The 17,871-nt window shown below is 38.8% G+C and overlaps 1 long non-coding RNA gene across 1 annotated transcript; it reads left to right on the top strand.

Annotated features, from left to right (window-relative positions):
- The first annotated feature begins 820 nt into the window (after nucleotides 1-820).
- On the top strand, nucleotides 821-17,242 carry LOC140698945 (uncharacterized). The gene is made up of 4 exons (XR_012076956.1): nucleotides 821-882; nucleotides 14,517-14,628; nucleotides 16,916-17,049; nucleotides 17,155-17,242. It is a non-coding gene; the product is annotated as an uncharacterized lncRNA (long non-coding RNA).
- The last annotated feature ends 629 nt before the right edge of the window (nucleotides 17,243-17,871 follow it).

Raw genomic sequence — 17,871 nt, 5'->3', positions numbered from 1 at the left:
GAGGGCCATTGGAATGATTTTAACTCCTACTTTGAGATAAATGAGCCATTGGAGGAGGCTGAGATAGGATCACTCCCAACTGCTTGAGATTAGGCTTAAAGGGGATGTGGACAAAAATGAGGAAATCAGAAGGAGTCTGGCAACAATCCAAAGGACCAGGCTGACAGCAATGGTTATGCTGAGAAGCCATTAGATTCTGGATACATGTTGAAGATAAGACCAGCAAGAGTTTCTGAGGGGTGGGGTGTGGGATAGGAAAAGAGGAATTCAAGGAAGATTCTAAAGCTCAGAACAACTAGAAGGGTGGAATTGCTATTTTCCGAGATGGGGAAGGCTGTGGGTGGAGCTTATTTAGGGAAAATACCTGCAAGTCCATTTTGGAACAATTAGGTTTGCTATGATTGTTGGACTTTATGTGGAGATGTTGTGTGGTCAGCTGGTTATACAAGTCTGGAGTTCAGAGGAGAGGTCTGGGCTGGATATAGAGATTTGTGAATTGTCAGCCTACTGGTGTTACAAAGAAATGATACAGCCAAGGCAGGATGAACTCTAGAGAAATTCCCACTGAAATCAGAGACAAAATGCATGACTTCTCAACATTATTAGTTAATAAGATTGTGGAAGACGTCTTGAAAGATACTAAAGCTATAATTACTGGTTAGCAATAAAAAATTTTTAAACAATATTATTTGTTTCTGTGATGATCTGTACTTCTGGATTTTCTTTTACCTCTGTGCATCTTTCATATTTCCTTTAAAGATCATCCCATTGGTGAACTGAATGTATATGATGGATAACCTTCCAATTTTCTTTGTTTATAGGATAAATGTACAGAAGGGTGGCATCGAGGCAGTGGAATAGTCACTACTGTTTTGAAACAAGGTAACATGAGCTTTAACATCAGCTATTTCCAGGTCCAACGTCTAGCATTGCAATTTATGAGTTTTGACCTTAATTAGTCTCTCAGCCCATTTTCCTGATCTGAACTACAATGAACTATAATATATCTATAGTAACAGTAATGCTACCAACCTCTCAGGGGTGTTTGGAATATTAAATGAGACAGTATATGCACAATACATAGGTAGGCACCTGGTAAAGATCTATAAATGTTTATTAAGTAAGTATAAAAATGAACAAACTGTCCTAGGACTTAAAGGATACAATCCTATTGATATATACTGATGTGTTCTCAGGATGACGGCAGATTATATTACTTAAAATGAGATACAATGAGGAAAATCTCCAGGCTGCACCCTCAGTCTGAAATAGAGTCTCTTGTTCTTTCCCCCAAAGCTGTCTTTGAAATTTAGAGCTTGCATCCTTAGTGAGGGCTTCCCAGACATCCTGCTCTGCTGGGATAGACAGTCTAAGTTCTGAAAACAAAAGAAGGAACGTCTGTGGAGAAAAGGCACCGTGGAGCCTGCTGCCTGAGGAAAATCTCCTTTTCTTGCATTTTATGGTTAACAATGCCTGTGAGTCTCATTTCAGATTGTGAGTCTCCTGGGTAGACATAATGTTTCCCTGAGTCTTTCAAGACTGGAATTAGGCTGTTTGCACTGCATGGCTTATACATGACTGTGTGGTTTATAACACAAAGACTTATTTGGAAACAGAAGAATCTGAGTCTTCCTGGAGGGCTATTTGCCCAGGATCCTGCAGTGTCCAAGATGAAGGGAGGCAGCAAAATCTGACTTTTAATGGAGGCTGTACATTCATTTATTCATTTGACAAATGCTTACTAAGCATCCTCTGGCCAAGGGCAGGTTACCAAATTAATGCTATAAACACAGCCTACTTCTTCAAGAGTTTTAGAAGACAAAACTTCCTTTGACATATCCAACCCAGTCTCATAAGGAGGGATAACAGAGGTGTTTGATGCTCTCCAACACTGCTGCCCAACATTGTCCTGCCCGACAGCTGACAATGACACAGTCAGGCCCTGCTCACGACCTGCCCCTCGCCCTCTTGCAACTCTAAGTGGAGACTTCAGCACGTTTAACAGTAGTAGTGTATCAGTTATCCAGCCCAAATAAAAAACTACATGGTGGTGTCTCGATGTTCTAATACTCAGTATATGTGCTAATACTAGTAACTTGAGTTTGAAGCAGTGATGAATTTGCTAAAGAAAAATGGGAATTTGACTCCATACGTATGTGTGTGTTGTGTGAACCTTGCATGATTACATAACTTTGCTTGTTTCTTTTAAAATTTTTATGTATGAATGTCTCTGAAATCCCAACTAGATTGATGTTCTTTATGAAACTGGGTCACACTATAACCTCAAAATTTTTGGTACCTCCAACAGTTACCTACTGTGTTTAGGGTACATTCAGCTACATGATTCATACACGGTAGGTACAGAAATATCCATTTAACAAATAGACGAAAGACTGATTAAATTTTTAAAAAGAAACAAGAAAGAGAGTAGAGCATAAGATGGATATAGTGGATGTGTGGATAAGAGAACAAAAAGTGATGGCAGGAGTTCTCAATTACAGGGTGATGGTCAGGGAAGGGAAAAGATGTTCCTCGAGTTTCAGAGTCATATCTCAGATTTGCTGAGGTAATGAAACTCAGATTTGTGAAAGAAAAGTATATTCTAAAGGAACTGGGATTCTCACTTACCAATCATTTCCATGCAAAGTCTGTGATTCCTAGATCTTAAGAGGCCATGTTACATAATTTTAATATGTAACTTTCAATAGGACATTGTGTGTCACTATTAATGAACCAAGTGCAGAGTTCTAAGCAGCAGGAGGGAATTTGCAGGTCTGCAGCTCCTGGCACATGATTGAACGTCAGTCAATTCTTTTCTAATGGGTGGATCAAGGATTCTGAAGGGGTAGAGGCAGATATGAAAGTGCTCTGAAAGCAGCTTTCAGTGTTACCTTGAATTGGTTGACTTGGGCAATTACCAGTATTTAATGATAGTCTACCACTATTTACTAAGCACCACCACTATGTGCCAAACATTACTGATCACATAATTTCCCCATTTAAATGCTACAACAACTTGACAAACTAGACAGTTTTTAGATGAGGAAAATGAGGCTTTGTAAGTTAAGTGGATAAGGTCACGCACTTGGTAAATTGTAGAGCATCCATGAAATTGTGGCAAGCTCACTTAATAGCTTGCAAGCAGAGTCCAAATCTCAGACCCTTCATAGCTATATCAAATAGAACCTAGATTCAAAGTCAAGTCAGTCGGACTCTAAAACCCATAGTGTATACCACTGCGCCTTTGTGCTAGAAGATGTGTGTTTAGAAGTAAAGTGATGTAGGTGAATAAAATCATCCTTCCTCCTTCCTCATTGGGATATCTTTTCATTCAAAGTATTTTGGGGGGGGTGGCAGTTTTGATTTTTAAAGCAAAATCAAAACCACCTTTTTCTGTTTTCCTATCCTTATGCCATTTTTAGAAGGTGTTTTGGACTCTGACAGGGAACCCCCGACAGTAACTAGGTGTGGGCTGTGGAGGAAGGAGTCTGTAGGTCTGCTGACCCTGTGAGGATAAGATGGGGACTTTATCTGGGACCAGGGTAGGACTAATAACAAGCAACCTGACACTTTGTTGTTAATCTTCCTTGTCCTCTCAATACACAGAAGGAAGGCGGGGTCTAAATTACAGTCATTGGTTTCTTATGCCAAGTAGTTTACAAGCTATTGGCCTGTCTGAACTTGTCTTGTTAGCTGAATTTACCAATGATACCCTCATATGTATAACTGTTCACAGTTTATAAATTACAAAAAGACAAGCATTAGTTGTCTCTTTGATCACAGTAATCATTCTGAAAGTTACAAAAGTAAGGCTCAGAGAGGTTAGGTGACTTGCCTAGAGTCACACAGTTCCAGACTTAGAACTTGAATCTGGATCACTGATTTCCTGCTCTGTGTCTTTGCAAAAATCTCTCTCACTGATTTTTTTCAGTAAGAACTCGCCCTCATGCTCTTTGTAAGGATGCCCATGATTTAACAAGCTAACCTCAAATGAGCAACAAATAAGATAATTTCAGTCTAGAGGGGAGCTACTGAGATCTTGCCTCTCCAATATCTCAAACTAAAGGAGAGCATGAAGGTGCAACTTGGAGGTCAGGGAGCACATGGTACACATTCGACATCAATCGATAGAACCATAAATTAACAGAATTTCTCTCTTTAGAATAATACATACCATCTCTATTTCCCTCTTTTTTATTATTAGATAGGCACATATTTCATTAGAAATTTTATTTCTACCACATAGAAATATTGTCAGATAATTTTCAGAGCAAAATTATCTCCAGATTTGCCAATATCTGGAGGAGTTTTCTCTTCCTTTTTTTTTCCTTTCTAATTTTCCTCAAAACTTCCACATGAAAGTACTATTCTAGTGGTTGAAGAAACTATAATGATGATTAACAAGTAACCTCCTTCCTTGAGTATTCTGCATTCCTAAAGTGATTTCAGATATATACACAACCAGGTTTCAACTAAAAAATAAAAGAATGAAATAGTGCTGCTGTAGAAAGGGTCAAATCACTATGTCTGAAAAGAGGCATATTGAACAATGTCCAGTTAGTGCTACTAGTATTAAGCAGATGTATTTGAACTCACTGAGTCTTTCTGGATGAGTGGGATTTTGGTAGTTAGAGAGAGGGGACCATACCTGGCAGAAGGAACAGCATGAACATAGGGATGGAAAAATGAAAGCAAATGTTATATTTGAGGAAAAGGCAGAATTACAGGGTTCGTGGAAAAATATAATGGACAGTGAGGACAGGAAAGTAGAATAGGGCTAGAGTGAAGAGCTCTGGATGTCATTTAAGGACACATTGAATGTTAATTTGTGGACTTTGACAGGTCACTGTAGTTCTCTGTGTAGTAGTGTAGCATGATTCATACCCTTTACTTAATATCTCTCGACACTAGGACAATATTAATTGTATATTGGCATCATTTTACAGAAGGAGAAATGGAAACTTAGAAAACGTAAGTAACTTTCCCCACGTCACAATACTGGTGATCAAGCAAAGCTTCCAGTCCAAGTCTTTCCTCTCTTACACCGCAGCCACCCAGCATGGAAAATGACCAATTTAGTAATCCTTTCCATCACTGTTAAGGAATAAAAACAGAGTGCTGAAGGTAAATGGCCTGGTATAATTGCAGCAGGGATAATTAGCAGTATCTTCCCATTTTCTAATTCAAGGATTCTCAAATTTTAGGGTGCACACAAATGACCTATGATTCCAATTCAGTTGGATTGGGAAATCACTTGAGATTCTGAATATCTAATAAGCTTCCTGGTGATCCTGATTTCTTTGATCCTTGAACCAAATTCTGCACAGCAAGGCTCCCTAACATGCCTCTTGCCTCCTAGCTCTATATTAAAGACATACACACACTTCAGATTTCACTTACTTCCCCAAATGAGCTCAGTAACATTTCCCCTGTGTGTAACTCCACCTGGTTGTGACTCTGGCCTGTGAAAGAGAACTGAATAAGCAAGAGCTACTAGTAGTGCCTGACCCATTCTAGGTACACAAAAAGCTTGGCTACTCCTGTTCTTATCAATGGTCAGTTTTCTCCTCCACAACCTCAACAACTCACTCTTCTCTCAACTGACTCCTTCCAAATGAACATAAGAATTAAGTATTTTAGGAAGAAAACCAGGGAAAAAATAGGATTTTCTTTTTCCTAAAAGAAAGTTAACATTTAAAGAACCTCATGAATTACCATTTCTAAGTTAAGCTCAGTTGGTGATTTGGAAGTTCAGAAATTAAGCTATGCTGCTTTAGGCAGCTTCTGCCTTGGAAGATCTGAGCCCCACTCAAAGCAGCCCTAGCCCCTAAAGGTTTCTCTCCTCCCTGTATCATCTGTATGAATTCTGATGAGCAGAGTTCTTGGCTGGCAGCATCAACAGCATCACAGCTCTCAGCCTTATTTACTCTCTTCCATTAGCTTCCATTTCTTTTCCACCCCCTGTCTTTTCCCCTCCTTCTTCTCTTCGTACTTTGAAGCTGGTATTTCTTTGATCTCGTTTTCCTAACTTCTTTCTATTGCCTTTTTGTTGGTTGTCACAGGGATAGTATTAGCTGGGAGGGCTGAATTGTGAGGCTATAGGCAGACCCATGGAATACTTGTTCCACCTGGAGAAAACTGAGTGATCCCCCGATCAATCCCTCTTGCGAAAGAATAAAAACCCCTGAGATGCAGAGGGAGACAGTGACTTTTCCAGAGAATCAATCTCCTGACTTGATTAGACAGACACATGAACCTTTCCCTACACATCCCTTTTTCTTCACTAAAATGGAGAAGATAAAGAACTGACAACCATAGAGTCCTTACTGTGTTCCAAGCATTGTACTAGGTAATTTACATTTAGAACACATTTTAGCCTCAAAAAAGCTACATAAAGTGGCAATTGTCTCTATGCTATAGATGAAGAAACTAAGTTTCAGAGACGGTAAGTAGACTTCTTAAACCTGCTCAAACTAATCAGTGGCAGAACTAAAATTAAAACCAAAGGCTGTCTAACAGCAAATCCATGGAAATGATAAAGATTAGAGTGGAGATTAACGAAGAAGAAAGTGAACAAATGGTGGAAAATATCAACAGAAGAGAAAGTTGGTCCATTAAAAAAATCAGTAAAATTGATAAACTTCAAGCCAGATGAATCATGAAAAATATGAAAGAAAACACAAATTACCAGCATCAGAAATGAAGGTACAGGCATCACTAGAAATACTACATAGACAATGAATGAATGCACAGTAAGAGACTAGCATAAATAGAATGAACAATTGTATGCCCAGAAACTGGATAAAGTAGATGAAATTGATAAATCCCTTGAGAGACACAAATTACCCAGGTGACACAAAAATAAAATTGTGTCAACTGGGTAATAAAATAAATTTGCCCATTATTCTTTAAATAAATTGATTTCATAGTTAACAAACTTTCTACCAAGAAAAATCTAGGATCAAATGGGTGAATTCTATCAAACATATAAGGAAAAAATAATACCAATCTTCTACAAACTCTTTTAGGAACTATAAGAGGCCTACACTAACCTGCTACCAAAACTGACAAAGATTAAAATAACAGAAAAGTACAGATCAATATACTTCACGAACAATGATGCAAAAATCCTCAAAAATACATTACTAAATAAAATCCAGCAATATAGCAAATGGATAATATATCAGGAACAAATGCAATTTATTCTGGGAATTCATGTTGGGTTGGCATTCATAAGTACATCACTGTCATTCAATATATTAAGAATAAAAGAAAATACTTATGATCATCTAAGTAGATAAAAAAATTATTAAAAATATTCAATACCTAGTTATGGCAAAAATTCAACAAACCAGGAATGAAGGAAGCTTCCTTAACCAGAGAAAACTCAGACATGTAAAACCTACAGCTAACATGATAGTCAATGGTGAAATGTGTAAGATTGTTAAAATGTAAGGATGTTCACTCTTATTACAACTCTTCATTTTACTGAATGTACTAGTCAGTAAAATAATTCACAGAAAATAAGCTGACATAAAGAGTAGAAAGGAAAATAAAAATTCAGACAACATGCTGTTTATTTTGAAATTCTAAGGAATTAAAAAATAAGTTCTAGAACTAACAGGTGAATTTATCAAAGACAATATACAAACTCAAAAAAATCAATCTTCTTCTACAAAGTAGCAACAACTGGAATGACATTAAATTAAAACAATACAACCTTCTATAGCACCAAAAATATGAAATATTTAATGGAAGATATGTAGGTTACAATTAAAACTATTAAATGCTGCTGGAAAAAAAAAGTGCCTTTCTAAGTGGAGAAATGGACCTTGTACTAGAACAGGAAGACTCAGTATTGTTAAAATGACAATTCTTCCTGAACTAATCTACAGATCCACTGCAATCACAAAAAACGTCCATGTTTTCTGGATAGAAATTGCCAACCTGATTCCAAAATTTATATAAAAATGCAAATAATTCAAAATAAAGGAAACTACTTTGAAAAAGAAGAACAAACTTGGACTTAAATTCACTGATTTAAAGACTTACTATAAAATTTATAGTAATCGGAATTCAAAAATATAAGACTCAATCTTATATGTTTGATTGATTTTTGACAAGGTTGCCAAGGTAATTTAATCAGGGCATAGGGAGTCTTTTTGAAAAATGGTACTGGAACAACTGGTTGTTTACATGGAAAAAATGACCCTCGGCTTTTACTTTGTACAAAACAATAACTTGTTCACAATGGATTACAGATCTTCAATGTAAACGGTGAAACTACTCAAAGAAAACAGAAGAACATCACTATTACCTCAGAATAGGCAAGAATTTCCTGTCTAGTACTCAAAAAATATGAAAAGTAAGAAGTTTTTGTTCTACTCTTAGATATCATTAGTTAAATGAAAAGACAAATTCATGGATAGGTAGAATATATTCACCATTCATATTACTAAAAAAAAAGGACTTATCTTCAAAATTTACAAATAATTCCTGTAATGCTGATAAACAATTACTTTTAAAGTAAAATAATTGCATGAAAGACTCAAGCAGATACTTAATATACAAATATTTTAAAATGGCCAATAAACACATAATAAGGTGCTTAACATCAACTGTCATTGGAGAAATGCAAAGTAAAGCTACAATGAGAAACTAGTGGACCCCTACTGAAACAACTAAAATTAAAAGTACTGATAACACGAGATGTTAATAGGGACACTGAGCAACCACCTTCATGCACTGCTGGTTGCACTGTAAAATAATTCAGCTACTTTGGAAAACAGTTTGGAAGTTTTGTAGGTAAACCTAGACATACTCCTCACTCCACAACTCCCCTTCCAGGTATTTATCCAACAGAAATAAAAACATGTGATACGTCAAAAAACGAAAAAGCCTCGTGCACACACAAAAATACCTGTATACACATGTTAGAAATAGCTTTTTTCATAACAGCTGAAACCTAGAAAGAGCCAAGATGTCCATTAATAGGTGACTGGATAAACAAATTGTGGTATAATCATACGATGAAATACTACTCAGTAATAAATGGAACAATTTCTGATAAATCTAACAACATGGATAAGTCTCAAAAATATTCTGATAAAGAAGAGACAGACAAAAAAAGAGTACATATAATTCCACACATGTAAAATTCTTGAGTAGGCAAAACTGAGTTATGCTGATAGAAACTGGAGCAGTGGTTGCTTCTGAAGAGATACAGTGATTTACTTGGAAGTGACAAAAGGGATCATTCTGAGGTAATGAAAATGTTCTGTCTCAATAGGTGTGTAAGTTGTACAAGCGTATATTGCTATCAAAACCTTTCCAACATGTACACTTAAGATCCACGTATTTCATTGCATGTAATTTACACCAGAGTAAAAAACTGAATCTAGCTATTGTCAGCTAAAACATCTCACTGGTTAGGCAGACAACATCAAACCTGTTAAAGAAAGCTTCTTCCTTGCCAAAGGGATGAAACATGACATACACTCACGGGTAAGCAGATCTATTGAGAGAACGACTTCTGAAGTTCTGAGAAATGTGGATGGAAAGGAAGAATCAAGGGAATGAGGAAAAATCAGACAAGGAAAGAGAGAGGCAAGCAGATGGTACATGTCACTGAGTACAGGCAAATATAACTCTAGAGAAATTCAGTCTTCTTGGATGTGTGTTTATTTCCCCCTCCTCAGGGCTCAATGCCCTTTCTATGAAGAGAGAGTACTGGACCAGGTGAATCTCTTCTCTCTGCCATCTATTTGACGGTGAGGAAGGAAAGAGGCGACTCATGAATGTCTTTTGCTCTATAGGCTTGGGGGATCCATTCCCTAGATTTTGTTCATTGGTCAAAACATATAGGTGAACACGTACTCATTTAGTAGAAACCCATTGTGCAGCTGTTACATGCACAGTGCTCAAGGTGCCAGGGTACAACAAAAACAAATTAGGCAAAGTCTGACCCTTATGGAGTTTACTTTCTAGGGAAAATGTAAAGATTGTAAAGATAGCAATCAGCAAACAAACTAATATACACATACTATGTGCAAAATAACGAGGGGAGGTTCAAGCTCCAGGCATCCTAGACTTCAGTGGTCCAGGCTGTGGGGTGGAGAAGGAAGACTGAATGGGTTAGGGGCCAGGTGCAGGAGGAACTGACTCTCCTGGAGTGGTACTTGGGGGGGATCTAGCAGTCCCTGGGTGCTGCCCAAAAGGGCAGGGAGAGCCCAGGGCATTAATAGGGCATTTACCATTCAAAGAGCCCAATCAAAGAGTAGGGTGGGAAGGAGTAGTGTTTGGGGATAGTGATCCTGAAGTGAGGCAAGTACAAATCTGTCTGTTTGGAGCCGACTGTGGTGATAGCAGCGGCAGATTTCTGTCACCAACAGATTTAAGGAGAACCTCATCATGCTCCAGGCAGTGGGTAAAGCTCTTTTCTGCATTATCTTAGTCTTCCCTTAGTCTCCACGAGTCAGGCACTGTTATTATCTCTGTTTTACAGATGAGGAAACTGAGGCACAGCAAGGTTGAGTGACTTGCACATGGTAACACAGCTATTAAGTGGCACTATTGGGTTTGGGTCCAGTGGGATCTGGCTCCACTATCCATGCACTTGCCCACTTACATCTACTGCCCTCTGGGTGAGGGGTTAAAAGCACATGTCTGGAGTTCCTGTGAGATCTGCATTACCAAGTAACCACAGGCAAGTTGGTTGAGATATAAATGTTACTAATTACTATCTTTGCAGGGAAGGAGAGAGAATGGTAACTAACCTGAAGTCTTATGCTCTGCTGTTCATTCATCTGTTTATCTCTGTATTCATTTACTTGTTAAGCTATTTACTTATTAAAACCTATTGAGCACTTACTATACGCCAGGCACTGCACCACACACTGTACATATCATCTCATTAGTAATCACAATTTTGAGAGGTTGCAACTATGGCTCACCCAAATTTGAAGCTAAGAAAAATGCAGAGGTTGTATTTTTATCTGTGTCCAATTCCAAAGTCATTGTGCTTTTATGTGATACTCTGATATTCAAATACGAGGCCTTGATTTATGCATTCATTTTCATTGCTGTTGCTATTTTAAGGGGTTGTGTTGGAGGGAGGGCAGAAGCTGGCAGGGCCCTCTAACAGGTAAGGGCTCTATTAGCAGTGACAAGATAGAAAAACATCCAGGGGGGCTGTCCAGAATATGAAAGGTGAGTATAATAGATGACAAGCTCCTGAGACTTTGCCAAACACCGCTGAGAGGTTGCTGCAGGAGTCAGGGCCAAGGTGAGTTCCCCGAGCCATCCATGTCTCTGCTAAATCAGTATCTGTCAGGGCTGGGCAAGAGGGAGAGAGATGCTGCAAGGAGGTAGGACTTCTCAAGGTTCTCAGCAGTCTGCAGGCGGAGCTCTCAATGGCAGGGATGCGTTTTACAAGGACTCATAGATGCTGGGGGACGGGCTGCAGGCAGAATTATGACTTCCTTTCTGCTTCCACAGTGGGATGTAAGTGGAGAAACATGGGTGAATTGCCCAGGGCAATCACCTCTCCCAGCCACAAGTGTCTAGCCTGGGAAGGATGCTGGGCAAGGACCAGGAGATTTATGTGTGTCATGATGATGTTTCCCAGAGTCAAGGGGATTCTCAGACAAGGGGAGAGGCTTTATCCTGGCACAGGGGAACAGGCCAGGTGAAGCTCTCTCTGAGGATCCACAGGAAAACAACTCCTCCACTACCTTCCTGCCCTCCTTTCACTTTCTTCTCTCGTGGTTCTTCTCCCAGCCAAGGCCTTCTCAACACACCGTTTTTCCAACTGTGCTCTGTGTAGCCCTGAGCATTCCCCATAGTTGTCTCCATGGCTGCAGAAGTGACAAGTGAAGGGAGGAGAGAGAGGAGCTGAGAAGGCCCCCTCACCATCACCTATCACTTAACAGGGAAGTTCCTTTTTGGCTTTTTTTTTAAACATCTTTATTGTGGTATGGTTCCTGTACAGTAAACTATACATATTTCAGATGTACAATTTGATAAATTCTGATAGATGTATACACCCATGAAACCACCACCACAATCAAGATAGATAAATTTCCATCCCAAGACATGCAATTTCAAATTCCCCATTTATCCCTTCCTACTCCCTTTACCCTCTGGTAACCATAAGTTTGTTCTCTCTGTCTGTGAGTCTGCTTCTGTTTTGTAAACAAGTTCATTTGTGTCCTTTTTTTTTTTTTTAGCTTCCACATATAAGTGAGATCACATGGCATTTTTCTTTCTCTTTCTGGCTTACTTCACTTAGAATAACAATATCCAGGGCCATCCATGTTGCAAAAAAAAAAAAAAAAGCAAATAGCATTAATTTTTCTTTTTTATGACTGAGTACTATTCCACTGTGTATATATGTATGTGTGTGTGTGTGTATATATATATATATATATATATACCACATTTCTTTATCCAGTCATCTGTCCATGGACATTTGGATTGTTTCCATGTCTTGGCTATTGTAAATAGTGCTTCTGTGAACACTGGGGTGCATTTGTCTTTTAGAATTATATTTTTCTCCAGATAGATGCCCAGGAGTGGGATTGCTGGATCATACAGTAAGTCTACTTTAGTTTTTTAAGGAACCTCCATACTGTCCTCCATAGTGGCTGCACTAATTTACATTCCCACCAACAGTGTAGGCAATATACAGATTCAATGCAATCCCTATCAAGTTACCAAGGATATTTTTCACAGAGTTGAAACAAAAAATGTTAGAATTTGTATGGAAACACAAAAGACCCTGAACAGCTAAAATAATCTCAAAAAAGAAGAACAGAGCTGGGGAATCAAGCTCCCTGACTTTAGACTATACTGCAAAACTACAGTAATCAAAGCAGTATGGTACTGTCACAAAACCAGATACATAGTTGGAACAGGATAGAAGGTCCAGAAATAAATCCACGCACTTATGGTCAATTCATCTATGACAAAGGAGGCAAGAATATACAATGGAGAAAAGACAGTCTTTTCAATAAGTGGTGCTGGGAAAACTGGACAACTACCTGTAAAAGGCTGAAATTAGAACATTCTTTAATACTGTGAACAAAAATAAACTCAAAATGGATTAAAGGGAAGTTCCTTTTTGTTTGTTTTGTTTTACATATTATGGGTCGTGGTCTAAGGTTTAGTTTGATAAAAAGCCTTTTATTCTCCAACACACCTCTCCCAGAAAATCCATATCAATCATGTGGGGTATTCTTGCCTTTCTTAGGGCACAGTGCCTAGCAGGTCCTGGGTAAACAGCAGCCATTATTCATAAGGATACCTGATGGCATCTGCCCTCAAGCTTGCTGGTGTTACGGACACAAATGTGTTCCTCTTGCTATTTCATGAGAAGCTGTGTTAGGCTGTGCTCATACCACACACTCCTCACTCTCCTTCTAGAAGCTGTTGTATATCCCTGCTTGCACTCAGGAGCCTCGATTCCAAATGGAGTCTCTCCTATCCAAGGAACAAACAGCCTATGATAAAGATGGGACCATGACGTCAAAGTGCTTTCTCAAGTGTAAAAGGCTGTAAAAATATGCAGTGCTGTTAACATTACTGTACTTTCAGGAGGAAATAGGATCACTAGTGGGCATTTAGAAGCATTCCCCAGAGTAGACCTACTCTCATTCTCAAAAGCAGCATATGTTCCCCCAGCACTTGGCTCTGTGTCAGTGATGGAGATGTCAAGAAGCCTGCGGGACAGGGTCTTTGCCTAAAGAGCCCCTGCTATAAAGCCTCAATTAACCAGACTCTACCCAACTGGGGTTTCAATGAAAGAGAATGACATCATTTTTCCCCATGACATTTTTATAAGAAAGGGTAAATGGCAAAAAGACAAGATTATCTTAAAAATTTATTTGTTATTTTTATTTTTGCAAACATTTATTTTGCAAGGGTAGATTTAGGCTATGCCCTACAGTAGTTCACTCAATATACACTTATGAGACTGTACTATGACCACTGCTCAGACCACAAGGCAGGGACTGGAGGGAGAAAGAAGGGTAAGGAGTGAATTCAGACTAAGGTGCTGTCTTGGAGTAACACAGAGATGTGAGAAGATGACTCAAGTGTAGAATGATGACAAGTGACATACAGGAGGTACAGAACAGCCAGGGAACTTAAAAACCAGTTTATTCCTGGCTGGGAATGTCAGAGCATGGAAGTATTTCGAAGTCTCTTGGACTGAAAACTGGTTTTCCTTTGGTGCTATATGCAGCCTTGGGCAAAACTGGGAAATGAGGAAAGTCCTCTGCCCCTGCCCTGCCCCAGCTTTATTGAGATATAACTGACATAACATTGATAACATTGTGTAAGTTTAAGATATATAACATGTTGATCTGATACACTTATACACTGCAAAATGATTACCACCATCGTGTTCACTAACACCTCCATGACATCACATAATTACTTTTTTTTTTGTGGTGAGAACATTTACTCTCTTAATAACTTCGAAATATATAACTCATTATTGTTTGTTATAATTACAGTGCTGTGCATCAGAGTCTCAGAACCTATCCATCTTCTAACTGAAAGTTTGTACCCTTTGATCAACATGTCCCCATTTCCTCCACCCTTCAGGCTTCGGTAACCACCATCTCTGTAAGTTCAGCTTTTTTAAGAATCTACACGTAAGTGATAATATGCAGTATTTGTCTTTCTCTATTTGGCTTATTTCACTTAGTATAATATCCTCAAGGTTCATCCATGTTGTCACAAATGGCAGAATTTTCTCCTTTCTTATGGCTGAATAATATCTATACCTACACCTATACCTGTATCTATATAGCTAGCTAGCTAGATAGACTAACAACCTGAAGTGCCATCTGTGGATGGATGGATAAAAACAACATGATATGTCTATTTAGACAGATTAGATTATGAGACACATATATGTCACAAATCTACATAGATAGATATCTATATATCTATCTAGATAGATGTGATCTATCTATAGATAGATGCTATAGAGCTAGACAGATATAGATATCACATCATCTTCATCCATCCATCCATCCATTGATTGCTTCCATATCCTGACTACTGTGAATAATGCTGGGATAAAGATGGGAGTGCACATAATGAGAAAAGTTTTTTATGTTTTTGGAAATCCTTTTTCCCTTTTCTCTTTTTCATTGCCCATGTACACCAGTGCCCTGATGCTTTCTCTCCACTCCCTTCTAACTCAAAGAGACTCTTAGGTCCTTTGGCCACTTGCCATCCTGTAAGGACAGAGGACAGAGATTGTCTATTTTATTTACTGCTTATCATTAGGAACCATTGGTAAGAGGAATTTAAAAGATCTTATGGAATTTTGGGGTGAACCTGCCTGTCTGAGTGGTTGTAAAGATGGAATGCAATTAACACAAGTAAGGTTTCTAGCATACAAGTTTCCATCCTGTTTGCCCTTCTTTGGAGGCTAAGACCCACGAAGCTAGGCTTCTTTCCCTCGTAAGAACAGCCTTTGAGCATTTTCTCAACCTCAACTATTGCTCTTATTCCTTAGATTACGACTATGCTGAGGCACAGTAAGTTTTTCTAAAACAATCAGGGCTGGTTCAAACCCTGTACACAGCCAGGAAACTGGACTCTCTTTTTTGGAAAAAATTTTTTTCAGCCAGAGCCTTAAAAAAAGTAGGGGAGATTACTGCCTATTTACTGATTCATCAAACAATCAAATTAATATCCATTTCCAGGACATTTCATTTAGCCAAAGTTATATTTCATTTTGGAAGGGAGGGAGGAAGAGCACCATGGGAGTTTGGGGAAGTTATTTTCTCAGTCTGTATATCTCCCTGGATGAGATCTTTCCATTCCACCAGCTTGCTGGGGCAGTGGGAAGAAAGGCTCAGTGGAGTGAATCTGACACTTGCAGTAACCCAAGAGAACCACACTTCTAGCATGAGATTTACCATTTCAAAGCAGAGCTTCTGATCATTCTAATATTGTAAAAACTGTTGGCTAGCTTTCTTCTGAGCTACAGGTAACTGCACATTGATTTTAAACATTAGTAGGAATACGAATTCTGGCAAAAAGGCTGTTGTTCCCACAGGATGTTCAAGGCTTCAAAGGAACAGATGAACATTTGCATAACCTTCTATGTGCAGACAGCAGCCGGCACTAATTTTTAATTTATTTTCCCCCAGAGTAAATATCTCATGGTAACTCTTGGTCAGCCAGGCAATGAGGGTCCAGTAAAATCATTTAGAAGTCTGGAGAAGAAAAAAATCTAAAGGTTCTGACAGTGAAGGGAAAATAAACATCCATGAATAGACCCCCCCTCCCAAAACTTATATGAATAAATGGTCTAGAAATAGAAGCTTTGCATTGTAGACTTGATTAAATGACACTGCATGTTCAAATTTGCTGAGTTTCCTCTCTTATTTTGGTATAAGACTATTTGTTATGGACTGACTTTAATGTTCCCTCAAAATTCATATGTTGAAATTTAATACCCAAAGTGATGGTATTTGGAGGTAAGGCCTTTGGAAGGTCAGGAAGGCGGAGCCCTCATGAATGGGACTAATGCCCTCATTGAGCCCAGAGACTAGCTTACTTTTTTCTGTGTGTGAATGAGAAGTCTGCAGTCCACAACCTGGAAAAGGGCTCTGACTGGAACCTGATCATGCTGGCACCCTGATCTCGGACTTCAAGCCTCCAGAACTCCAAACTTACAGTTACCAGGGAGGAAATGGAGTGGGAACAGATAAATTGAGAGTTTGAGATTTGTGAATACTCACTACTCTATATAAAATAGATAAACAACAAGTTTATACTGTATTGCACAGGGAACTAAGTTCAATATCTTATAGTAACCTATAATGAAAAAGTATATGAAAAGGAATATATGTATGTATATGTATGACTGAAACATTATGCTGTACCCTAGGAATTGACACAGCCCTGTAAATTGACTACACTTCAATAAAAAAAAAAATTGGAAAAAATAAAAACCAAAAAAGAAACACAAAAAACAATGTACCTTCAATTACCACTGGACAAGAAACTAGAAGAGGACACATAGTAAGTTTGTTACCAAATTATGTCGTATAGACACCAACTTGGGCCCTAGCCCAGTTGGAGCCCCTTGCCTTAACTGGGAATGTTCTTTTTCTGTTCCCGTTCTAGCAGCCAAAAAACAAAACGGAAGCTCAGACTGAGGCAGTGCAAGCATTATTCAGTTGCCAGAGAATGGAGAAGCGGGAACTTGGTTCACAAATCAACTTCTCGACAGGGAGACAATTAAGGCGAGATTTTAAAAACAAGGCTAATGAGGGGGAGGCAAATGCAATGGCTTTCTGGGAATGGGTGGGGTTATTCCTGGAACTACTGTGCCACCTCTTTTCTGCCCTTGCCTGGTCCTTTAGTTTCTGCATGGGAAGGTGGTAGAATCATCATGGCACAGATGATCAGAGATCTTACTATTGCAATGAGATGGTAAGGAGCTGCAGGGAGACCTCTGTCCCACCTTTGAAGCTGAACCAGCATGCACTAGTTCCTCTACACTTAGATTCTCTTGTTCCTGCGCTGTGAACACAGCTAGAGAGTATGGTTAGTTGTAGTTTTCTGCAAGTTTACCAGGGGGAGGGGCCGGGGCATGGTTCTGGGGCAACAGCCTTGGTAACAGGTTCTCAATAAATGCCAATCCTGAATCAGTATCTTTAGCTTCTCTTCTCAGTTAGACTCCAAGTATCTTTGTATATCCCAGGGGCCCAATTTAGTGCTTAAACCTACTAGCTGTTCCCAAGGCTATATCAGGTTGAACCAAACTGAATTTGTATTGACACCTGTTTCAGGAGACAGAGGTATACTACAAAGCTTGATCTAGATATCAATAAATTGAGT

The sequence above is a fragment of the Vicugna pacos genome, chromosome 10, assembly GCF_048564905.1.
Source record: "Vicugna pacos chromosome 10, VicPac4, whole genome shotgun sequence".
In the NCBI taxonomy this organism is placed as follows: Eukaryota; Metazoa; Chordata; class Mammalia; order Artiodactyla; family Camelidae; genus Vicugna; species Vicugna pacos.
The sequence above is the reverse complement of the archived record's forward strand: the minus strand, read 5'-3'. Positions and strand labels throughout refer to the sequence as shown.